The 26,301-nt window shown below is 34.6% G+C and overlaps 1 protein-coding gene across 12 annotated transcripts in view; it reads left to right on the forward strand.

Moving 5' to 3' along the window:
* The window catches only part of ZEB1 (zinc finger E-box binding homeobox 1), a 192,440-nt gene that overhangs the window by 48,257 nt on the left and 117,882 nt on the right, over window positions 1–26,301 (forward strand). For 4 of the 12 annotated variants that reach the window (XR_012469986.1, XR_012469987.1, XM_074193096.1 and 1 more), the window contains 2 exons: window positions 4,572–4,667; window positions 14,676–14,819. The exons of 3 other annotated variants lie outside the window; for them this stretch is intronic. The gene's annotated coding sequence lies outside the window, so the exon portion shown is untranslated. 5 more of the 12 variants (XM_074193099.1, XM_074193102.1, XR_012469988.1 and 2 more) reach the window with 5 other exon arrangements.

Raw genomic sequence — 26,301 nt, forward strand, 5'->3', positions numbered from 1 at the left:
AAAAAGAATGCTTTTATGGATTAAGAATCAATTATATTGACAATTACAATATAAATATAAACTAGTTCATATCAGCTATACTTGAGTGACTGACTTCAGATAGTATATGAGATAAGTGTATGATCAATTTTAAGTTTTTATTTTGTCATTAAATTTGTCTTTAAAACAGTTGTATAGTTAAAATCATATTTTATTAGTACTAGTTTGTGCTATAATAATTAGACAGAATGGTTTAGTTGTTTTAAGCACAAATATTCCTTATTCCTGAATAAATATTGTTTGTACTTGTTGTCATGAAGCTTCTTGTTTTTTCTTTAATTTCTCTTACAAATAGTCATTCTATTATCCAAGAATGCCATAAGCCTTTTTAAAAATAAAAGATTTAAAATCCATTGTCATAATAGTTTTATGGGAAAACATAAGCAAACATTAAAAACTGTGCTGAACTAAAGTTGCAAAAAACTCTAACAAAAAAAAACAGAAAATACTTGAACTGAAAACATTATATAACACCAAACATTTTATTTATGCACTCAAGTAACTCTACTTGCCTCCCATATTTTTCCCATTATGCATTAGTGATCCTCAATGCTTAAATAATTTGGTTATATCATATTTTCACCAAACTTAGGTCACTTTCCCCATATACCCATACATTCTTGTTCTAAAAAAATTTCTCTTTCTCAACATTTTTCCCCTTAACCTCTATAGGGGTTATTATGGTCTCTTTTCATAGGTGAAAACAATTAGTACTGGGAAGCTGGTTCATTTTCTCCAGACTTGGTGGATTTTCTGATGAATTACTATCTGGCAATATTCAGCCCACTAGCAGATGGTGTCTCCTCACTATTCTGTTCTCGAACTTATGTGACAACTTGTGCTCTTATCAGAGAATGCTACCACCTCACAATTGGTTAAGCCTGATCAAGTTCTAAGATTTGTCAGGTCTTAATGGCTAGCAGGATGTTGCAAGGGATTATAGCATCAGGGGTAGTAAGAAAGAGATAAGTGGACAGTACAGACCCCTCACATTTTGCAAGTTCAGAGTGTTATATTCTTAGAGTATTCAAAAATAGTCTGGGTTCAGAATTCTGTGGAATGAATTTCCAGGAAGCATTTGCTATCCTTATACAGTCTTAAATTTCCTAAGAATGAACATGGAGGCCTTGTCCCAACACTATCCTAGTTTTAGTTTTAGCAACTTAAGCATTCTGCTCTCATGGTTACCATTTGGATGTGTTGTTTTTGTTGTTTTTTTACTTTTGTGCATCTGCTTAGGGTCAATTTATCTCAGTTTTCCTAGCTATTTAACATTATAACTGATAACTATCAGTTTTGGTTTGTTTGGGGTTTTTTTTTTTTGCTTTTGTGGTATACAGCATTTTTTTGTATTAAGGAAGTTATAAACTCACTGTGCTAATAGAAGTTAAGACCCTAGGCTTCAGGTCAAATCAGACTCAAAGATAATTTTTATAAACTTACTCTATTACATGCACTTCTGGGAAATTCTAAGAACAATAGCTGAATCTTCAGTTATTAACATCATAACTATCAAAGTTATGATGCTTGTTCCATCTTCTCTTAGTATGATATGCAAGTCATGTTAAAAGTCAGATAAGTATAAATTCAATGTTTAAATGCTTTAACCAGTTGTAAAATATTTCATTATCAGCATATGAAATTTAATTTGGGGTGATTTCTGGATTTATACTTTTCCATGTAGTCCTCGAACAGAGTTATTGGACTAGCAAGTAAGATAAGCAATACACTTTGGATTGTAGACCCAGGCAACTTCCTTGTATCTTGCTGAGGGGGAGACACTTCCTTCCTTCTCCCTAATAGAGTGTTTGGGGGTGAGTTTATTCCAGCCCTCACATATAAAGCTTTGAAAGAGTCACACAAGAAAATAGATGGTGCAGGACCATATATGACATAGCAGTTTGGGGCATACAGTAAAAAAAATTGCAAATATACAACTAAGAGTCAAGTTTCTGCATATCTTCAGGCATGAACTGTAACTAAATTAATTTGAACTATTACAACAAACGAAAGATGGAAAGAGTGAGGAAGGGAAGGAAGGAAGGGAGGAAGGGAGGGAAGGAGAGAGAAATAAGATATTAGGATGTAAAAGAAAAATCTAATTGTTTTTATGGACTTACAGTTAGGATTGTGGAAAGGACAATTATATATGACTGAATAACTGATTAAGGTGGATAATCACTAAGGAGGAAAAAATTTTACTATAATGCTCAAGTATAAAATATCCCAGGACATTCATCTCCTATTAGAAAACTTTGTTTATGGTAGGATCTTTATTGGATAAATTAAGAAGAGGTAGCAAGGCAAATCTGGAAATTGTCGATCTAAGCAAAGCAGAACAGCCTTCTATTTTTGGGTTACCTAACAAAAATATCAAATTTCATTTTCTTAGCAGTGATAAAGCCCATTTTAACATACAGAATGTATGATTTGCCATAGAATTCCTAAATTTGGGGGGGGGGGCTTCTTGAATATTGTTATCCTAAAGTGACTCACAGGTCTGAGAATTATTTGAGGGTGGAAGTTTTTTAAAAATTAGTGAAACTACTAATTAAAGCAGATCTATATTGCTCATGTGAATATGTGTTAACAAAAAGGTTGTATGTGACTATATGAGAGTGAATAAGAACAAAGCATCGAATTCTTGAAGAGTTACAGATGAGTTATAGATTTTTTCTTAAAAAATCTAGTGATCATATTAAAAACTTTAAAAATAGAATATATACAGAATAATGTAACTTAATAAAAATTTCAGCCATTCTTTCATTAAAATGTCTTATGTGAAAATATATTAAGTCAACTAATAGAGTTAAAAAATTTGTTGCTGAAATGGCATCCAGACCAGATACACTCATATATAGCTATTGGAAAAGAATTGGATTTCTCATCTCTATTTTGTTTATCCTTAAGTTAATGAATACTGTAGAATTTGTTGAGTATATAAGACTCCAAAATTTCAGTCATTTTTTTAATGTATATCTTAACTGCCTAATAGCAGGGAAAATACTAAGGCATGGAAAAACATATCAAGAGTGTGCCATACTTATAAATGAGGAGAAAAATATTGATTATAAAGCATAAAGGTTATATTTGATTTGGAATAGAAAGATGCCCCATTAGTGCTGATAGAAAATTGCATATATACAGAGGATTGGATTTTGTGGGTTGCTTGAGAAATTTGTATTTGCATATGAACCAATTCATACTGATTCATTACAGACATTCTCTTTCAGAGTATCTGTGCATTTTTTATGCATTAGCTAATTTACACTCCTTTTCTATAAACCAGCCACATAAAAGACATGTTGTCAAACATGCCTTTAAACTACTCTCCCATGTACCACATCCTATCTTATTCAGAAATGAAAAGATCAGGATCATTATTCACTTTTTTTTAGCGCTAGTGTAATGTTCTTCGGGGCTCCTTAGGAGCTTAAGAACATGCATACAAGCAAAACAAAGTTATAGTGCAAATTATTTGTATAAATAATTCACAAATATACAGATTCATGCAATTTTAATAGAAAATATGTAGTAAAAAACAAAATTCTAACACTGCCCCAAAACTGACTTGTTCACCTTTAGGCACTTAAAAATCAGTAAAATCCATTAATATTCTTTGACACTGAATCTATAACATTTTTAGTTACTTAATACTTAAAGGTCCCTATAATCTTAAATTATTCTTTGAAATTGCAGGTGTTAGGGTCACTTCAAAATTTTCCCCTAGTCAAAAAGTCCACTCTAAGCCACAAAAATAAGTCTTGCCCTCCCTTCTGAGAGACAAAGTCAGAGGAATCTTCTCCCTTGTTTGTACCCAGGGCAGGCCAGCCCACTTTGGACAATAGAATCAATTTCAGTTTAGGAGGAAGGCATTCTAGGTAAGTCAAGCCTAGGTTCAGCCTAACCCTTGCAGAATAGAAGTGGGGCCTTTCCAAAGTGTGTGCTAGATTGTGTATTCTAAAGCCAGTAAGCTTGGCAATAGAAAGAGTCTAGGAGAAAAAGATAAAGATATGAAGAGGAGATTTTGGAATATTCTTGTCAATATTTTCAAAAAGATGAGAGGTTGAACCAGAGTCTATAAACAGTCAGTTGTTAGACCCTGAATGGATTAGCAGGTTTAAGGAAAACGTATGATATGAAAAAATATCAGAAAAAAAGAGATTTCTAGTAATGCACAGAATGAAGGACAGGAAGAAGGATTGGAAGTAATATATAGGATCTCCCCTAAACTGGAAGAAGAGAGGCATAAGCAAACAGAGCCAACTTAAGAAATAACATTACCAAAGCCTCTGTGACCATTAGCCTTAGCAGAAACAAGCAGACACTTTTAGGGGAAGTTTTCAAAGTATTCCAGGAAAGAAAAAAGTTTTTACTTGAGATCAGGAAGTATGATAACTGAAGAAATGATCTGGTCATGTTCAAATTCAGGGCTTATGATATGAGTATCTTCCTGATGAACTATAGTAAAAGTTGTTCTCCTTGCTAAAGGAGAATATTAAGGGTTTGAAGAATGCCTGTCTCTGTTCCAGTTTATCAGGATGAAGAGTTACTGAACAGATGGGATGAAATAATCCATGAAGAAGAAGCCAGGGAGAAACTCTCAACCATGGGGTCCTATACAACAGGTATGAGTCCTTTACCATAGAGGATAAATATGGGTTTGTGAAGAAGCAGCACCTCTCATTTTACAGAACAGCAGAAAATCTCCACAGGTACTCTTAGGTACAGAGAAACCTTCTATTAGCCAGGTGGTTAGGGACCACATTTTGATGAGTATGACCACAATTGAAGGTAGATAAGGTTCCCTGGAAAGGGGCTATCTCTATCTGTAGTAGCAATCTAAGACATGACCGACAGAGGCTGGAAGGATTTATCATTGACCATCTCTGCTTGGCAAATGGAAGCAAATTAATCCAGTAGCAAAAAACCTAGTGATACTGAAAGTCTTATCCAACCCAACAATCATTTTCTTGTTATCTACTATTATGTGTTGGGTACTAAGGAAACAAACAAAATAAGAAATAACCTTGTCCTCAAGGAGCATCTATCCCCTGAGTGGAAAAGGAAGGAACTAGTAAGAGAAGTGAAGAAAAAGAAGACTGGGGAATAATGAGCTGGGTCCAAAGGGGTCTTTATGGGCAGGTTGACCTGACTTGAAATACCAATCTGTACAAGGGGCAGATCTATGTCTGTTAGGAGGACTAAGAAAGGCATGGTTGGAAGGTGACACTCTGACCTGATCAAGAGAACTATAAAAGGAGATTTGAGGGCGAGAGAGAAAAATACCTCAATGCCACCTGTAAATTCTGAAGTATGAAAGAGGGTGGGAGGGGGAGGTGGAGAGAGAGCGAGCAAGTGTGAGCATTTAGAAAGGACCTAATATGAGTCAGGGGCCAGGAATGTGAAGAAAAATGAAAAAATCCCTGCTGTCCAGAAACTTGTGTTTGCTCAGAGGAGACAGGAACATAAATAGCTGCCTACCCTGGTGGGACGGAGGATGTAGGGGAGTGTCATGGAAAACCTCAGGTGGCCCTATGAAGGACACAGCTTGGGAAGCTCATTGGGCTGCCTTACTATGTGGAGAGGGGAGTAGTCCCAATCAGGAAGGTAGCCAAGCACCTGTGTGGTCATAGAGAGGCATCTCTGCTTCCTTGGAGGTCAATGGAAGGGAGAGTGGAAGCATGGTGGGGAAGGTCCTGTAAGTCACTAAAGGCAGAGAGATGGGAAGTATGCCTGCTGTGGTGGCCGAGTGTGTACTAGTTATTTTCACTTTTACTTCACCGACATTAGGGTAGAACATTATTTATCCTAATTATGTCAGTTCTTTTCTCTGAACTTTTTTTTTTTTAGCAGGAAAGAAAACTCAGGCCCATGAGATTATATGTATCAGTGAACATGAATAAAGAAAGATGGGGAATTTTGAAATCCATTGTTCTTTTTATAAGTTTATTTTTTATTCTTTTTTTAATTATTGTAAGGCAGTGAGGATAAGTGACTTACCCAGGGTCACACAGCTAGGTGATTATTACTTCTCAAAGGCTGGATTTGAACTCAGATCCTCCTGAATCCAGGGCCAGTGCTCTGTCCACTGTGCCACCTAGCTACCCCCACATTTTTATTTTTATTTGTTTTATTTTTATTACATATTTTTCAATTATATCTAAAGATAATTTTTAACATTTTTGTAAAGTTTTGGTCCTCATTCAGATTACATAGCTTTTTCTCTGGATGTGGATGATATTTTTCATCATAATTCTTTTGGACTTGCCTTTGATTGAGAAGTTCTAAGTCAATGATAACTGATCATCACACAATGATGCTATTAAGGTGTACAGTGTTCTCCTGGTTCTGTTCACTTCACTTAGCATCAGTTCATGTAAGTCTTTCCAAGTTTTTTCTGAAATCTGCCTGCTCATCCTTTCTTATAGAGTAATAATAAATATTCCATTGCATTCATATACAACAACTTATTGGGCATCCCCTTAATTTCCAGTTTTCTGCCACAAAAAAGAGCTGCTGTAAACATTCTTGTAGATGTGAGTCTTTTCCCCCTTTTTTGTGATCTCTTGAAACCCACTAATCTGACCATATTCCTATAAATTATCATAATATGGGAGAAAAGGACTGGAGGTGAAGAAATCAGTATACAGATATATTCAATGATTTTTAAAGGGTAAATGCAATCTCTAAAATAAGACAATACCTTCAAAATAATGACAGGAACCTATAAGATAAAGTGTTAGAAAAATTAGATCTCAAATTATCAGAGAAAATACAAAGAATACTAAGAATAGGGGGCAGCTAGGTGGCGCAGTGGATAGAGCACTGGCCCTGGAGTCAGGAGTACCTGAGTTCAAATCTAACCCCAGACACCTAATAATTGCTTAGCTGTGTGGCCTTGGCCAAGCCACTTAACCCCATTTGCCTTGCCAAAACGTAAAAAAAAAATGCTAAGAATAAAAAACACTTTTAGGGATCCAAAACACCATATATGGCTTAATGCTAAAAGATGACAAAAGAAAATAAGACTTCTAAATTTCTCTGGCTTCCATCTTCTTTGAGCAATCTAGAAGACTAGAAGAGAGGGGTGAAGAAATGTTTACCAGCTGAGTGCTGTTTTAAGTTTAATCTTATAGAATAAGAGGGATTTACTAGAAGAATTTGCAGATCTGGTTATAGAACCTTTTGTTTTTTGAAGAAACATAACATATGTTATGAATATATGTTCAGAAATAGGAAACTTGCAAATACTGCTTTGTTCAGAGTAGAACAACCAAGATGATGAGAAAGTGCCATGTAAAAGGAAGCATATTGGATTTGAACTTAAAAGACCACAGTTTGAATCCTGGTTCTGTATTTTGCTTCCTGTGTGATCCTGGGCAAGTCACTTAATATAAAACCTAGTCCTCTAGACTAGCTTAGACAACTCTTCGTTTGTGATATTTGAAACCACTGCCTTAGCGGAAAATAAATGAAGTGTAGTGTTTGGCCTGGAGAGGAGGAGATAGAAAACTGGGAGAGAGATACCTTCCTATCTCCTCAGATAAATGTCCTTTCCTGTTACTGGACTTATTTGGAGAGAGACTGGAAATCATCTCTGAGGTATATTATAGAGGGAATTGATGCTTACATGAAGTAGAATATAAGAGTAGATGACCTCTGTAGTCCTTTGGCCTTCAAAAATTAGGAAACATTTATTACCTCTTTAAACAATCAAAAATTATGGGGCTTACTGTTCTGCTCTCTTCTGTTAGTCTTACTCAATTTTTTCTCCTTATGAACAGCTTTCAACCATTTCAAAGTGTTGTAAAGTATAAAAATCTGTCTTAAAATAAAGAAGATGAAAAATTCGGCGTGCTCAATAATTTTCATGGATTTAAGCACTGAAAGATATGTAAGAATAAATAGGATTTATTTCCTTTTCTTGGGAAGTGATTATCAGATAAAAATTTAGTTACTTGTGATTTTTAGGAAATAAAAAAAGAGTAACACTAAGAAAATCTTCTAAAAATTTGTTGTGAAGTCCTATGTATATAAAAGTTTCATAATTTGAGCTACAAATCTTTTCTTATAGTAAACGTATTTTAATTTGATCCTCTAGTGAAATTTTTTCACTGAAAATCTAAATTAAACTGTTTATATATATATGTGTGTGTGTATATATATACATATATATATATAATTTCTTCCTTCTCTGTTAGTAATATACCAGAATCCTTTAGTCTTAAGAGTCCAAAGAATTATAGCAGTAAAAAGAATTATTCTAGCCTTGCAACCAAGCAACTATATAGCTTTGACAGGTTGATCAATGTGTTTCTGTATTGCCTTCCCAATCCACAAAATGAACAGGTTGGCTAAATGATCTCATAAGATTCTTTCCTGCTGTAAAAATTCTATGATAGTACATATAGTAAACATTAAAGAACTTTAGAATTGTATTTATGACAATTTTTTTTCCTTCCCCAAAATTGGCTTGCTTAAATTTAGCTTTTTTGTTTTCTTCTTCAGAGTTTAGACTATAAGATGGATTCCACAGTGGTTAGAATTACCGAACAAATCCTTCATGGAATGATCCTCCAACCTACTTTTAAAAAGAAAACTGATATTACGTGGTTAATTGTGGCACATAACTTTACTACTTGTTATTACTTAACTGTATTACCTCACATTTTAGAATAAAAAAAATTTAAAGTAATTCTTTCTGATTAGCAATACATAGTATCATTTGGGAAATTAGTAACCCCTCTCATTTTCATAAAATAGGCTGCTAAAGACAGAAAAGGGATTCAGAAAGATAAACTACTCTAGGAGAATTATGTTAAGGTGCACAAAAATCCTAAAATTAAGAGAATGCCACAACAGAAGTGACTATTCTACCCAGCTTTGCTAATGAATATAACTTTATCTAATGTTGTTCTCTACTTAAAAATGGTCAAAATGAAAGAGCTAAACATGAAGATATCAATTGGTAAATCTATAGCAGTCCTTTTGGAAGACATTTGGAAACATTACAGTTTTAATTCTTGTTACTTCTTATCAAAATATATATTAATCCATCCAACTAAGTGTCAACTAGTGTTTTGGAATTTTGGAATCTAAGTCAACCTGATTATATGATTCATTATAGCATTTAGGAGCCATTTCTTTCTATTCATAAAAGTATGAAAATACTATTGTTGACTATTAGATCCACTGATTAAATTTTGATTAAAATAGAATTCTGTACTAGATGCTATTATATTTTTAAATTATGAATATTAAAACCTTCAATGATGCAAAAAAGAGACTATTAGAGCTAAATTTAAACATATAATGGAAGATGTAAGACTATATATGGAAATTCAGGTTTAAATTCAGAAGTTAGAACAACATGATTTTTTATTGGAAAAACAATTTGGAAGCAAGGTTAATTTTAAAAGCTAATATTCTATAAAAAGGATAACTTAATAGTCAAGGAAATGAAAAACTAAAGTGCTATAATTAAAATAAAATAAAATAATATATAATAATATACAATAAAATATATAATATATTATAATTGAATAATTATATAATAATATATAATAAAAATATTTTTCACTTTTAACAGTTATTTGTTATGACATGAAAGCTATCTTATAAATCAAAAAGTAAAGAAAACTGTGTTAAAAGCACACATTAAACATGATGTACAGTTGATAGGGCAGGTTGGCCAAATAAAAACAAACTTATCAAACTCACTATTAATATTTATCAACTTCCCCAGGCCCCTAGCCTCCAGGCCTTGAAAACACACAGCATTGTCATATAAGGCCAGGGGGGCACTAGTCTTTTGTTGCAGAGGAGGCTGGGACCAGGCTTCCTGGTCCCAGCTATTACAGAAGGAGTGACAGATCACTGGGGTCAAGGGGAAATGCCCACAAGTGTCACTCCCTCTTAAATGCACTGGCAATTAAACATTGGTCAAGGGTTAAGGAAGCTCTCTTTTCAAATGAAAACTCATCCTGATATAAGCCTGCCAGTCAGTCTCACCTGGACACAAATGACTTCAGTAACATCAGTTTCTTCCTGAAACTTAAATGAATGAATGCAGCCTTCTGGTCAGTAAGTGTTTAAAATGTTTATTAAACTCCCATATGTCCCAGGGATTAAAAGAGTCAAATATCAATCCTTGCCATCAATCTAATGTTTCATTAGAGAGTGAAAGTGAATTGTCTGAATGAACTGATACTAAAGGACAACAGAAGGTCACCAGAGAATAAGGAAGAATGCTTCCCAGAAACTGAAAAGGTAAAGGAAAAAATAAAGACTGCTCTTAGGGAACCTAGGGCTGTGGGGTGGACTCTCAGATTTAAGAGAAATTTCAGAGATCACTATGCAGTGACCATGCAAGATAGGAATGCTAGGACGATAAACAGGCAGTTTCATGAATCATCAGCTGCTTATTAAAATGAACAATAGTTTTCAATTCTCAATAGATGTTAGCCTGCAAAATCCAGTCTTCTTAATTCACAGAAAATTGCTTGTTATATTAGTTGCTAACTCAGCTACTAAAATAAGAGGTATAAATTGATATAATTTGTACATTCGACATTAAATAGACACTAGACCTGAAGGAGGGCTGGAGCATCACCCATTGGAACCTTACTCAGTTACTCTTTCCATCCTAATCATCCAAGGAAGTCTGCTGTATTTGCTAATGTGAAAAGCAATATAACACTTAACTGATTCCAGGACTCTGGACACAGCCTGCCTTTCCAACTGAGCTCTTGCCCCCCAGAACAGATGCCAGAGCATGCTGGATGTGTCACAGGCTTCTGTTGCCTTGAAGGCGGGCAGATCTCAGAAGACCTTTTAGCTTGTATATAGATGATACCAGAGAAGTCTGAAAGCATGAAGGGGCTTCCCACAATGCCTATGAAGCTTGATAGGAATAAGATCACTCTGCCGGAGGGAGAATGCATATTAGTGGGGTAGAAATCACTTTATTCAAAATGAAGACTTTATTCCCAATCTCAAAAATCTTTGGGTATTGATTTTAATGAGCCTACAGTACAGATGAACAAGCAATCAAGCCATGCATAATCGGAGGAGAATATTTACTCTTTGGTCACAAGGAGTTCATAAGTCTCTAGGCTTGGTCTCAGGAAACATTGTAAGAAAATATCAAAGGATATCTTCAAAAGAAGATATGGCTGATGAGGTAGGATTAGATAAAGGGAATAGGTTTCCAAAAGTCAACCTGATGGGCAGTAGTGTTGCTTTTTGTTACCTTTCTGTGGATTTCTAGTCAGCATTCTTGGTCATTTTGCTTTTATATTATGAATATATAAGCAAAATGATGTAACAAATTGGTAACATAATTGGAGGTAACTTCACATTATCTGTGTTGAAACATGTAACTTTAATGTTAGACCATTAGACTGGGAATTAAAAGATCTAATCTTATTACTTGTTCTATGACCTTAAAAAGTCACTTAACTCAGTTTCCTTGGATGTAAAATAAAAATAATACTTCACCTCACTCACAGAATTTTATGAGTAATAGATGAAAGTAATGCATGGGAAAGCACTAAATGTCTATGCAGAATGTGTGATCATGATAATATTATTAACTATTGATTTTTTAAAGAGAAAAAGCATAAGACCTAAATGCAGGAAAATGAGCTTAATCATCCAAGTGATAGAAGTTATTGTAAATGTTGACAAGATTAAAATGGTGCAGCTGTTAAAAAATGCACAGCATTTTGTTTACATGTTCAATCAGTACTTGCTAAATTGAAATGTTGGGAAATATGTACCTTTTGAGAATCATGAGAAATCACTGCAAATCAGTGACAAAAGAAATACATATCTAGAAGTTTATAAGTGAATTGGGAGGAAGGGATGAGAAGGAACAAATGCCAAAAGAGGAAACAAGAAATATTTTTTAGATCCCCTACTATCATTTTGCTAGTTTTATGTGAGTAAAGGAAAAGAATGAAGTGTTAGTCCCATGAATGTAATAATAGTGTTTACAGATCCAGTGGAGGGGGACACTAAAAACTCTGGATCTAATACTAATTTGTAAATCTTACTTAATCTCTCCAGCTAGTAAAAATTTGGCAAAGGGCCAACTGTTTATGAAGAGGAAGCTCCTGCTGTCAGTCCCCTGTTGAGTTCTGCTGAGAGAGCCTGTGATCCTATTGCCCAGAGTAGGTCCTCATTCCCCCTCTGATTGTTCAGTAAGCTTGTTCTCTCCTCTACAGGTTCTATTTGCCTATTATATGGGTTATGTATCTAACGGGTTCTCACTGAGCAGATTACCTTCTGTTTTGTCCAGCTCTTCTCTTAAAGAATTATTTCTAATGATCAGGAATTGTTTCCACAGAAAGGAATCAAGAAATTGATGAATTCTGCTTCAAACTTCCTTTACCTAAGTTATTGTTTCAAACAGTTAAGACATTCTATTCTGATCAGAAGTGTTAACAAAAAGAATATTTAAAGTTGGATCTCTAATATGAAATGTACAATTCAAAAATTTAATCATACTTAGTGAAATGTAAATAGTTTTCATTCAGCTTAGTCATATAATCAAAGTTTAATATCTGTAAAAATTAACTTTGGAAATTAAATTAGAAATAAAAATATAATTTACTTATTTACTAGTTGTTTTTTGGGGGGGTTGGCTATTCACTAAATGGTAGCCTACTGACACCTAGAGAACACTTTCTTCAGTGTCTAGTTTGTTGACAGGGAGTAGCTTGATTCGTTTAATTAAATTCTATTTATTTTACTTTGATGGTTCAGAAGCACAATAATTTTTTTCTAATTAAGGTAATTATACACCAAAACATTGTAATCCCTATAGATCTATAAGTTGACTTGGCCAAAAATTGATCTAATGGTTAGGGGTTAAGACTGCCTCTATTTCCATAGACTCTGCCTTTAGCAACAAAATCTTTCCAGCTAAGAAAGACTAGCAGAACTTGGGTTTTTGGCACAAGTATTCTGGGTTCCTGGAACTCAGTTTGACTTCAACCAAGAGGAAGTTTTAGAGCAGGACTTCAGGGAAGAATTAAATATTTTATATTAATGTATTATTTTTAGTCTTTACAGTGACTTTTTTGTCTTAAGTTAAAATTCTAACTTTTATTATTATTGTTAAAAGCAAGTTTATATTTGGCTCTAAAATCCCTTTTTAAATGTGAATGATTCCAAAAAGAAAAGCTAAAAGTTGCCCAGTTTAATGAATTTGTTCTGTAATGATTATGCCTATCATCGACCCATTTTCTCTCTTGACATAAAAAGACATTCAGTCAGTTTGGCATTTATGGAACTATGCTAGGTGAAATAAATGAAAAGGCATATGAAAACCATAAGTACATTAATTCAGCAAATATTTATTGTATCTGCTGTGTTTAAGACAAATCAACACAATAGTGTTGTTCCTTTTCTCCCTCTTTTCCTCCCACAGTATTTGGGATGAAGCTAGATAGTGCAGTGGACTGAATCAAGAACAGGTGAGGTCAAATATAACTTTAGACTCCTGCTAGCTCTTTGACCCTGGGCAAGTCACTTAACCTCTTTGTACCTCAGTTTCCTCATAAAGTGGGGACAATCATAGTTCCTATCTTCCATAGTGAATTGCCGTGAAGATAAAAATGAGATAATATTTAAGAACTTTACAAACTCTAAAACACTACAGAAATACTATTATTATTAGTGTTATTAATATTTGTTCTAAGTTAGTTTTTGAGTAATTTACTGATGTAAGACAACTTTACAATTTTTGTGTGTCATCTGAACTAGCTTGCCATGTTACCAAAATGAAATTTTAAAAAATTAGTTTGATATTCAATACAGCATTAATATATCTTACTCCTTTTTGCCTATCTTAAAAGTTTGATAATATGCTGTGACTTTTGGGTTCTTTGTTCCAAAACTTTATTTTCTACTATTTTGAAAAGTCATAGTTTTCTTGTGCCGTTTGTAGTATATTTATCTCAGCTTCACATTTTGAATTATGTGTCCATAATGTTGTGTAAGGTTATTATCAGTATTTTTATAAAATATTTGCCTGTTTCATCACATATCTTTGAATGGGATTCCAGTAACGTAGAACATTCAACCCCTAACCAATGAGTCCTCTCCCTGACAGTAAAAGATGTTGTATCCTTTTTAAAGAAGACATGGAAACTTAGATTCAGTTGACAATAAGTTGGTCTGCAGGTGACTACTCCTTATTCTTTTGCTTCTAATACAATTTGCTGTGTTTTTATCTTTTGTCATTTGCCAGGCAAGTGCTTGGATCATTACTTTGAAAGAGAGGTGCTTTGGGGCTCTTTCCATTTTTTCCCCTGTCTCTACTGCTTTTGAATGAATTTGCTTTGGTCATGTGGAATTTTGAGTTTAATTTCAAGTGTGACCACTTGAACTGCCCAAACCTCAATTGTTCCTTTCCCTTTCTAAGCCCCTCATCTGCTCTTTTAGTGGACATACTAGAGGTATATAAGTTTAATGTGGAAAGGAGGAAAAATAAATTCTCTAGGAAATGTCATTACTTGTTACTAGAGTCACCCTCTTCAAAGACAAAATTAAAAGCCACAATTGTCACCTCAGACCAGATAAACCACTACTCCAATGTAACTTCTTACTCTTCTCTCCTTCCTCAGGAAAAGCCTAAACTACCACCACAAGAAGATTAAAAAGATGTCCCTCCTGCACCAAGAAAGATCTGAAGATCTTTTTCAGTGTTGTTGGAGGTGTGGGGTCTAGGAGCTTGATCTGTTGGTGCTCATCCACCTTATTCTCTAAAGGTAAGCTATATACATTATATGCACCCTCCTGGGCCCATGCTCTGGCATGTGACTGGTGGTAGAATGCGCCATAGCTAGCTTCTGACCACCAGACTAATCCCCCTCACCAGAGGGTGGTGGACACCTGACACTGTGAAGAGCAGTTCACAAACAGCATCCTTCTGCAATCTTTCTTCATTGTGCAGAAGTAATACTTCCTGTTGACACTTTGACACATCTTTATTCTAGAAATTAGTGATTTTTTCTTGCTTTAAAATAATAAAAAAGACATTCTTACAAAATTTCCCTTTCTCTTGCAACTGGTTCTAAATTTAAATTGACAACTTGGTATAGGTTTTCTCTTATGACTGTCCCTTCTTGGATTCTTGACATTTGAATTTAAAAATTTGAATTATCAAAATGTTCTGAAAGGTTGCCTATTAAAACCATTTAATTAACTTTAATTAGCTTCAGTGAACTAGATCATTTTGGGCATTTCTGAAAATGTTTTCTTCTTAAATTTTGCCCTGAAAAGAATCATAACCTGGTAGAAAGATGTTTTCAAAATGTCTCAGAAGGAATCAGAAGCAGTCCTTCAGGTCATTTTTAGCCTCTTGAAAACTTGAGAAGTGTCTCAAGGCTATGCCTGTTTCAGATTTGAAAAGGTAATAGTGAAGTGATGTCTAAGGGAGGATCCTCACTTAAGTATAATCAATCAAACTCAAGTCTCCTTTTCTTGCTACTAAACAGTCAGTAAATGGGAGGGGGAAGGGGAGAGGGGATAATAAACAAGACAAGGCAAGGAGTGCTTTCTTAAGTTGATATCTAGGTACACTGGAGATGCTGATTCAGCAGGGGCAAAATTCATTGATGAAGACTGATAAGGTCCAGAGACAGGGCTGCCAATGATACCTATAGAAAACCTCTTGCTTTTCTCTTGCTGGCCACTCTTAAAATGTTCTGTCCTCAGTGAAGTAGTATCACTAACAAGCTCTTCTGTCCACCCCAGAGCAAATCTGCAGGTTGAACTTGAGTATTATTTTAAAGCCTAGAAACAAGTCAATTTGAATCAGTTAAGAACTGCTTTGGCTGCCAGTAAGCAGGACTAAACAACAACTACTCTGGCAGATCCTCTACTGTTTTTCCTAAATATATCCTTCAGCATGGCAAGTCTGAAGACAAGTGTAACATGATTGTTCAATTTTGAGTCTCACTTCCTTTAGTGACTCAAAGTTCTGAAAAAAGAAGGCAGTACCAGAAGTTTGAACTCCACATAGGCTTTGGTATCTTCTGCAAATTCCTTTCTTGATGACACTTGATGCACCATTGGTTGAGTAAACTGAGTTTCCCTTTCAAATGACTGGTCTGTGTATTCTCTGTCCTGCATCTGGCTTTGGAGAAGGGAATCTCTTTTGAATTATTTGACTCATAGTATTTTTCACCTCCAGAGAGCTTCAATTTCATCCTTCGCCTCCATCCATTATGCACATGTTCTTCTGGGTACCGCAGCTATCTTCTGATCCAGTAGTTGTTCTTCAACAGTTGCCATGACCAAAAAAGTTATCACCTTGTGGCTCTGTCATTTGGGGAGGGCTTCTCTTTACTAATATTTGGCAATAGTATTAGCAGGCAAAAAAATCTAGACTCAATGAAATCCTTCATGTAAGGAGAATAAGATACAGCTTGCTTATTAGATTAGAGCAACTTGTGAAGAAGAAAAATTCAAGTAGAAGTTTTATAAATATGGAAGCTAACAGTTTAGTGGCAGAGATTTGAGCAATTTGGGTATAATTTTTAAAGAATGAATATTAAGTTTTCTGGTTAACTGAACAAAATGTTTTAGAATAAAACCAAGAACCTACTAGAATTTATCATGTTTTGTTATTAAAATCACTAAATTGAACTAGTGTATTTGAACTTGTCTTATTTAATTTTATAACTCATCTGTTCTTGTGAATTGATTTCTCATGAGACAATTTCAATTGATTTTTTGATCACTGGTTTTGCATCACTTTTTAGAATGTTCTTTCTTTTTTCCATAATATGCTGCCTATTGATGTTTTGATTTAAAAGGTCAGAAATAGTATTTGTATTTAAAATACAAATAAACAAAATCTTGCCATCAGTATCCAGAAACTCCATACCCCTACACCCCTAGTAATATTTTGCTTTACTGTTAACATTGTTTTTGGTAACTTTTATAGACCTAAACCTTTATTAGTTTTGATTTCTAGTGGTAATTGAGTACATTAATTCAGGAATAGAATCTATGGAGGTATTTGTTTTAAATGTATGCAATTATTTGTTTCTTTTTTGTAAATATTTAAGGGAAACTTACCAATGATGAAAAATTCCTTATTTGCTACACCAGTTCAATTAGTTGCTCCATATTTTTAATCTTCATAATCAAATTGTTAATTCAAGTCAAGTAAAAATCTTTTAAAGCTAGCCTTACTGGAAAGTTCATTTTCTTGGAATGATAGAAGTCATTTGAATATCTTGAATGAAATTAAGCACATATAATTGTAAATGGAAATGTTGCTCTAGGAACCTTTTAACATAGACAGAAAATTAACACTGAGACTGAATAAGAGAGGCCAGTGACCTCAGCATTGCATAATGTGATCAACAGAAACATACCTCTCAACCAGTAGCTATGCAATTAGTCATATATTCTTTAAATAGTGAATGAAGTGTATATATATATATATGTATATATATATATATATATATATATATAGTTTATTTTAAAGAAAGAAACAAGATATTTTCAATTGTGAAATGCAAATACATGTTTATTTGCTTATGCCTGGATCCTTCACCTATATTATTAACTTTGAAGATAAAAGTCGAAATAGAAACAATTAATAAAGTTATTTGATTACTCTTCTCTCTTATGGATGTTTGCCAGGTTTCTTTAGCTGTTATCCTATATCTTACCATAGCATAAATGGAAAGGAAGAAAAAAAAATCTCTAACTATAGGAAGACCTTTTATTTCAAACTGTGGGTTATGCATAAAATGTATTATTTTGTTTCACTTCCCCTATTGTGTTCTCTCTAATTTTACATATTCTATCACCAGTTCTTTCCTGAAAACAAAATACCAATACCTCAGGATTGTAAAAAACATACTATTTGAAAATGCTTTATGAATTGAATGAATACATCATTCTGATCTCTTAAGGCTTTTGATTACCTGGTTTAAAAAACATTGAGAACATTGTGCTAGGCATTGTTCCTTATCAAATTGATTAGTTAGTTATTAGGACATTCTTTGTCCTTTTAAAAAATATGCCTTAATACTACTAACTTATTTTGAAATTAAAGAAAGTTTATTAGAAATCTCTAAATATATTTTTATATTGAAATCAAAGTATGCTCTTGCAAAGATGTACATAATACTTTTTTTTAGGTTTTTGCAAGCAATGGGGTTAATTGGCTTGCCCAAGGCCACACAGCTAGGTAATTATTAAGTGTCTGAGGCCGGATTTGAATTCAAGTATTCCTGACTCCAGGGCTGGTGCTCTATCCACTGTGCCACCTAGACACCCCAGATGTACATAATACTTAAAATAGCTTAATATTCACATTTTCTGTGAAACTAACTCATCACTTTTTAAGGAGGGTGCTCCATTTCTACTCTTTAAGTTTGAAGGATTAAGGATGAAGTGCAGATTGAGACTGGAATCCAAAGAACCTGAATTTGACTCCTAGGAACAGACTTTACGTCTGATAGTTGACAAATCATTTACCTCTCTGAATCATAGTTCTCTTCTCTGTAAAATGGAAATCAGCATTATTCTTACAGCTCATAATAGAAACTTGGTGTAGGAAAATACCACATCCACCCTAGAGTAATGTGTGAATGTGAGTCAGAATTACCTTAGGCTAAAGTAGTTGTGTCTTACTATCGGGGCAGCTAGGTGGCACAGTGGATAGAGCACCGACCCTGGGGTCAGGAGTACCCGAGTTCAAATCCTGCCTCTGACACTTAATAATTACCTAGCTGTGTGGCCTTGGGCAAGCCATTTGCTTTGCAAAAACAAAAAAACAAAAATAAAAGTATTACTATCTCTATCCAGGGATCAAGTAGAAATGAATGTGCTGATCACTTAGACTTTAGAATAAGTCTGCTCCCAGATTCTTCTGAGTCTGAATATCATGATAGGAGTCATGAGTATCAGGGTAATACAATTATATAATCACTACTTAAGAATCCTTCTATGCAACAAGTGTGGGTGTTAGCTGGACCTACCGCTCCCCCCCCACCATTTCCCCCACCCACCCCTGCCGGCAGTGCTGTATACCATGTGTGAGAGAAGTGTGATTCCATAGGGTGGCCAGACTTTGAACTTGATGCTCCATACTTGATTGAGACTTACTGAGACTTACAAGGCTGCTTTGGTGAGATATGTGGATGGAAGACGTTCCAAAGAGAAGAGAAATGAGAAGGTGAGAGAGAGAGGAGAGGAGAGGAGAGGAGGGGAGGGGAGGGGAGGGGAGGGGAGGGGAGGGGAGGAGAGGAGAGAACCAGTCAGTCACCCTCTCACTGACTTTAGAAAGACAGAAATGTATGGAAAATCTGGACCCGTCTTGCTTTTCAGTTTGGTTTAAATTCAAAAGAATACCAGATTGGACCTCCTCTGGGTGAGGTTATTCTTTTCCTTCTGATTTGGAGGTCAGTTTTATCTCACTCCCAGTTGAACTGATTTGCTCTTGTATTGATTTGTATATTCTAATCTTTATACCTTCTTTTTCTGTTTGCGGTCCATTTGGATACATGAGTTTATTCAACATTTGCTATTTGTGATTGTCCTTGTGTAACCAACATTTAGTGAAAAAGAGCTAAGCTGGCAAGTGGTATATTACCTTCCCCTTTAAGAGGGTGCCTCTTTGGTCCTTGATTTTATACCAATGGATGAGATCCCTTTCAGAGTTGGGATAGAAGAATGCCCAGCCTTGGCAGCTCTCCAAGCTAGCTCTCCCACCATCTAGCATGCTAACAGTGTAGGCACTGGCTTGCCTCTCCACTCTCTCCACAGTCAGGTCAGGCCTCAGATCCTAGCAATTGGTGCCATCTCTATATTTAGAAATCACAAGTATTCCTACTTATCCTATATTATCATATCATATATCTCATATTTTAAAAGGCAATAACATAAACCAAAGTTGGTATTGACAAAGTTGGTTCTAGACATTGTGCTTGGTGCTGTCAGTACAAGACCAGTACTGAAACAGTGCCTGCAGATATGCACATGCACATGTGCTAGAACTGAAGTAAAGCCAAGGCTGCTAGGAAGTTGAAGTGAGTAATAAGTACATTCTAGGCAAAGAGGCAGGGACAGGAGAAGGGTGAGGTGCCAATTGTGAAGAAAAGCAGGCAAAGATGGCTGGTAATGTAGAATAAGACTCAAGTGTAAGGTGGAGGCAGATTATGAAGGACTAAAGTATATGAGTAGAGAAGTTTACTTTTTTCTTCTAGAGGGAGGTGAGAGCTTCCTGGAGTTTATTGAATTGGGGAATGATGTGGTTAAACCTGCACTTAAGGAAAAACATTTTGGCACCTTTGGGGAAAGTAAGAGTCTAGGAAGGAAGTGATGACGGTCTGAAATAGAGTTGGTGGCCATGTAAATTGAATGATAGATGTTTTGGAGATAGAAAAGTCAAGATTTAGAAATTCATTGTATATAAGGGCAAAGTGAGAGTGAGGAGTTGAGAATAAATACCAAGATGATACCGAAGTCACTAGAAGGGTGGCAGTGCCCTCTACCATATTAAGAGAAGTTTAGAAGAGGAGGGACAATCACTTAGGTTTTGACATGATGAATTTGAGATAATTTTAAATATCCATTCCTAAATTGCCACCTGGTCTTAGGAAAAACAAGGTCTGTCTATGCAGGTCTGGTAGTCATCTATAGAAATGATTAACTGAACTTATTGGAGCTGATGAAATTACCAAATGAGAGAAGAGATCCCAAGATAAAATCTAGGGATATGTCATACTAGGTGATAGAGATGCTGAACCAGCAAAGGAGACTGAGAAAGAGTGGAAAAAAAGCAGGCAGAGAACCAGTAACCCTGAAACCCAGAAAGAAGACAATGGTAGGGAAGAAAGGGTAGTCAGAAGTGTTTAACCATGAAGTCAAGAAATGATGTTCTTGATTTAGGAGTGAGAAAGAAGAGAGAAAAGGGAAGGAAAGGAAGGGAAAGCAAAATCCAAATTGGAAGGATTTGCATAACAGCTTGTGAACTTTGTCTCATTCAAAAGGTAAAGTCTTGAACAAGAAAATGAAATGATCAGGACTGTACATGAGAACAATAAATTTGGAAACTGTGTTAAAAGTTGAAGAAGAGGGGCAGCTAGGTGGGGCAGTGAATAGAATACTAGCCCTGGAGTCAGGAAGACCTGAGGTCAAATCTGGCCTCAGACACTTAATATTTACATAGCTAGGTAACCTTGGGCAAGTCACTTAACCCCATCACCTTGCAAAAACAAAAAGAAAAGTTGAAGAAAGGAAATACTAGAGGCAGATAATTTCAGACTTCTGAAAAAGTCCAGGTGATAATTTTGTCCTGAACTAGAGTGCTGGTTGTTTGAAGACAGGGATATTGGGTGAGGTAGAATTATATGTGTATTTCACTTTAAGATGAGGCAACCAAATGGATATGCCTTCAACACAGTCCATGCCACGTAAGAGATGACATTCTAATGCATGGAGAATACGTCTGTGGTGACATCTTCCTAACTCCAGACCTGGCACTCTATCCACTTTGTCTCCTAGCTAACTGCCCCATAAGTTTGCCAAGATTTTAAAAAATTTGAGTTGAGTGGCAACTCCTCCCCAAATCTGTTCAATATTCTACAAAGCAATTCATACAATTTTAACAGGGAACTTGTATGTGCAAAATTTTTGACTAAAACTTTTTTAAAAATAATTTAATTTTAGATTTTGAGTGTATAATGCAAGACCTTGTCTTCCTAATTGAAATTGAAAGCCAACAATACTGTAGGTATAGGAAACGGAAAGATGAAGACTGAATTGGTGATGTGTGAAAATGTATAGTCTGAACTGTATTAAAATTAAGATCACCTCATTTGTTGGCAATCCCTTCTGTTTTCCCATTTTTCTCTAACAAGTAGTAGTAATCCTGTTTTTGAGTATATGTATCTTGTCCTGTAGATATTCTAGAACAAACCCTGCCTTTGAAGAACTTAAAATATAGTTAAGGAGAGATAACATATCATATGCACATTAAATAGTACAAGGTAATAGACAATTTACAATACAAGAAATTTCTCTGAATTCAGAGTGAAAAAGAGATCACTGTAGGCTAATGATGAAAATCTGAGTCATGAAAATGTAGGATTTGAGCTAGACCTTGAAGGAAAGGTGGAATTTTGTTAGACATTCCAAGAAAGGAGAGTATCCTGAGAATAATCTCAGAAACAAAAGAAATTCTGCCTATGAGAGAAAACAAGATCAGATTGGGACAAGTTAGCAAGAAGTGAGAGATGAGGTGGGATGGTATGGGGTGGGGTGTTCCCATGGATATGTTTAAATGTTATCCTTTAGGTAGGCAGATTAGAAAGATTATTTGGCATCCATATACAGAGTGAATTAGAGAGGAGAAAGGTTAAAAATGTTTCCCTGGTTTGGCAAAAAAAATCCTAGTTTTCTTACAGAAATTCAATTTGACTTGTTTTCATTTTGATTTTCTCTTTATAGACAAAAGTTCAAAATTATATACTGATAACTATTTCATTTCCTAAATTATATATTAATTTTATAAAAATTAGACATCAACATTTAAGGTTTTATGTACTAAATAGAATACTTTTTCTTTTGTTCAGGTATCCTGAAACTTTTGTAATTCAGTTCAAGAAATAATTATTAAGGTTTTCCTATGCACAAGACAGTCTTCCTAGGCTGGGAATAGGAGACAGTTCCTATCCTCAATGAGTTTCCATTTTATTGGGGCCTATGCAACATATACACAGATCAATGAAAACTGGTTGGGGAGAAACAAAGTATTAACAAATATAAGGAGACTGTACAAAGGAGATGGTACCAGAGTGGAGTTTTTAAGGAAGATTCAAGAATTCTGAAAGGTTAAAGATGAGATATATGCAGGAAGTATTCACCTCTCATGATGAGGGATAATCTAAAACATGGAAACAGGAGATGGAATGTTAGGTTTTAATAATTATTCATCCTGCACATTTTTGAAATATTGAAATTAGATTAAATTTCATTTAAGTCAAATAGATTGAAAATATTAGTGAGATTCAGAATAGCCACTTAATAAAATTTGTTGTTTTAGATGTAATATGATTTTATAGAATATTCTATTTACAATGTTTCTTTTGTTAAAGTTGCCTATATATCCTTGGATTCATTTTCAAATTTATGCTTTTCTCATCAAACATTTTTTTAAAAATGTATACTTTTTTGTACTGAAAGAAAAAGCATAGATCTGATCATATGTCTCTGATTTGGAACTTTTCTTTAAGCTTTTGCAAGGCAATAATGGGGTTAAGTGGCTTGCCCAAGGCCACACAGCTAGGTAATTATTAAGTGTCTGAGACCAGATTTGAACTCAGGTACTCCTGACTCCAGGGCCGGTGCTCTATCCACTGCACCACCTAGCTGCCTGCTATTTGGAACTTTATAATTTGAGAAATATGGACTTCTCTGCATTGACTTCAATTAGATGGCATTCTCTTTCCATTAGTCTTTGTAGATACCAGGCCTGACTTAGACCAAAACTCTGTTCCACTTTGATGTTAGAACAAAATGAGATACTTGTTCATTTAGCTGTTAGCAAACTGAGGTTTACATCACATAGAAAGGATATTCAACAAAGGAACTCTAACCCTTAGCTTGGATCACCTTGGTTCAATTTCCTTTAGGAAAATATTTCTGGTCAGTGGAACAGAATCTTGTGACTTTTGAAATCTTGGGTTTATCCATCAAAGCTTGGGGGACCCAATTATTCTTCCCATTAGTGACCAGAAAGCCAAGTTATTAGGACCAGAATCTACCAGGAATTTACATCTTCAGCCTTAGTTCTTCCCTGGGCCCATCAAATCTCCAAGCCAACTTCACCTGTTAAGAAAAAATTCACTTAACTCATCTTGTGTAATAGACATCAAAATTCCATAATACAAATAATGATAATAATAAATAATAAATAAGATAAAATAACATAAATACAGTGTGTCCCCCAAAGTCTTAGTGTAGTTTTAAGCTTAACTACATTAAAAAGTTTGAGATACAAATTGTATCTCAAATACTAAGTAATGAATCCAGACTATTCATTATAATGTTTAAATGGTACCAATCTGCTGATTCATCTCCTTTTAAAAAACATTGTAAATTGAATAGTCTGAACAAGTATGAAAATAGAATAAGCAAACCAAATAAAGAACGATACAAAAATTAAATCAAAAATTAAAACTGAACTTTTTACTTTTTGTCACTTCAGTGTCTTGTGTGTCTTACCAAGGTACAGGTACTGCTCAGCTAACTTGATCTATCCCTCAAAATCCATCCCATCATCAACAATTCTGGTCTGTTCTCTGTTAATGGACATAGAAAATTTTGTTACTGTTTTTCCCATAAATAGTCAGTATATACATATATACATACATATATATATATATATATATATATATATATATTTGGTCTTTACTTTGTATCAATTTCATGTATCTTAACTTATTTCTTTGTATTTCTTTTCATTTTATGGCGCAATTATTTTTGTTACATTGTTATATGCATAGTTATCTCTTTGCAGCTCAACCTGTTCAGGCATTCCGCAGTCATTAAAAATACAGCATTTTTTTCTGATATTTTTATATTTTGCAAAAACACAAGACTGTATCTGCACAGAAAGAAAATATATGCATTTACTCAATGATAGCCTCATTAGGATTTTCTTTTTTTTTAAAGTCTTGAAAATAAAGACTTAAAAATGTACTTCTGAAAGTCGCACATGGTGTTTCAAATCTGGAGATTTATTGTCCTTTAGATATCAGAGAACAGCATTTCTTAATAAATCTGATATCAAATCTCTTCTAGGATTTGAGGAAAATGGAAATACAGTATAAATCCAATTTCTCCCTGGGGTGACAGTATCAAAAAGATCCCCTCACCTCCAAATGGGCATAGAATTTATAGAATCTTAATCACCTTACATCTGGATCACTGGAGATTAGGTTTCACAGTCTAATCTAGTTGGATGTATTTTAAAATAGCTTCAGTTCTTAATGTATTTTCATTATTTATCCTTGTCTTTCCTGTTTTATAAGGATTTGTGATCAAAGAAAGTGAAGAGTCAGGAAATCTTTTCTGTTTTCTTTCTTGCTTTTACACTGACAGAATATTTCTAAAATGTATAAGATTTTACCTTTTATACAATTGAAAAAAAGCAAAAGATTTTAGGAATATTCCATTTTCAGATTTTTGTCCATTAATTGTGGATAGGTGTAGGTGTGTGTGTGTGTGTGTGTGTGTGTGTGTGTGTGTGTGTGTGTGTGTGTGTGTCTGTGAGGCATGGGAGTACAGTGGCTGCTTACAGAAGGAGTCTGCCTCTCATCAACAGCACAGGAACAGCAGTACTCCTAAAATAGCTTGGTGGTCATCTTGTCTTGGAGACTGCCCACCTTGGTGCTAGACAGTGTGGGCACCCAATGAGACCTAGAACTATTGCAGCTTAGAACTTTCAAGTTCCAGGGGTGATAGGTAGCTTTGTGAGGGGAAAGAAGGGAGAGATATACTGCTGATATTGGGGAGGAGTGGAGGAAATTACACAAATGAATTTATATTAAATGATATAAATTGGAGATAGTTTGACCCCTCACACAACTTGTAATTAAAAAAAGAGTATTAGTTTTTGAGTCAGAGGTTCTGGGATCAAATTAAGTTTGCCCATATGACATGAGTAACCTTATACATAAAATTCATTATTAATCTCTAGATTTTGGTTTCCTTCTTCCAAATGATAAGAGGCTTTACATAGGGGCTTCTAATGATCACTTGATAGTGTTTTTGTATGTTCTTTAATAGTAGTATATAAGAATAGATTTAGCATTAGAATGAACTTTTCAGGTCCATTGGTTGCCAAACTTTTTTGATTCTATAACCTTATTAGTCAGAAGTTTTTGAGCAACCTCCCCATTAATGTAGACTTACTTATACATTTCATATGTTGCATTAGTTTTGTTTTAAACATACCTAATAATAGAAAATTAAGCAAGTAGAATATAAAAAATAACACTTGTAAATTTTTTATTTTAATTTTTTTATTTATTAGTAGAAGGAAGGAAGCAAGTGTTTTTAAAGCACTTTTTAATATGCCAAACACTGTTTTCAGTACTGGGTACAATTACAAGCAAAAATAAAAGGAGTTTCTTCCATCTAGGAGTTTATATTCTGAGGGAAGAAGACAACTTCTAAAGAGAAGCTGAAGGGGAGGGAGAAAGAAACTCCCCAGAGGAC

This window comes from Macrotis lagotis, chromosome 7 (genome assembly GCF_037893015.1).
Source record: "Macrotis lagotis isolate mMagLag1 chromosome 7, bilby.v1.9.chrom.fasta, whole genome shotgun sequence".
Lineage (NCBI taxonomy): Eukaryota > Metazoa > Chordata > Mammalia > Peramelemorphia > Peramelidae > Macrotis > Macrotis lagotis.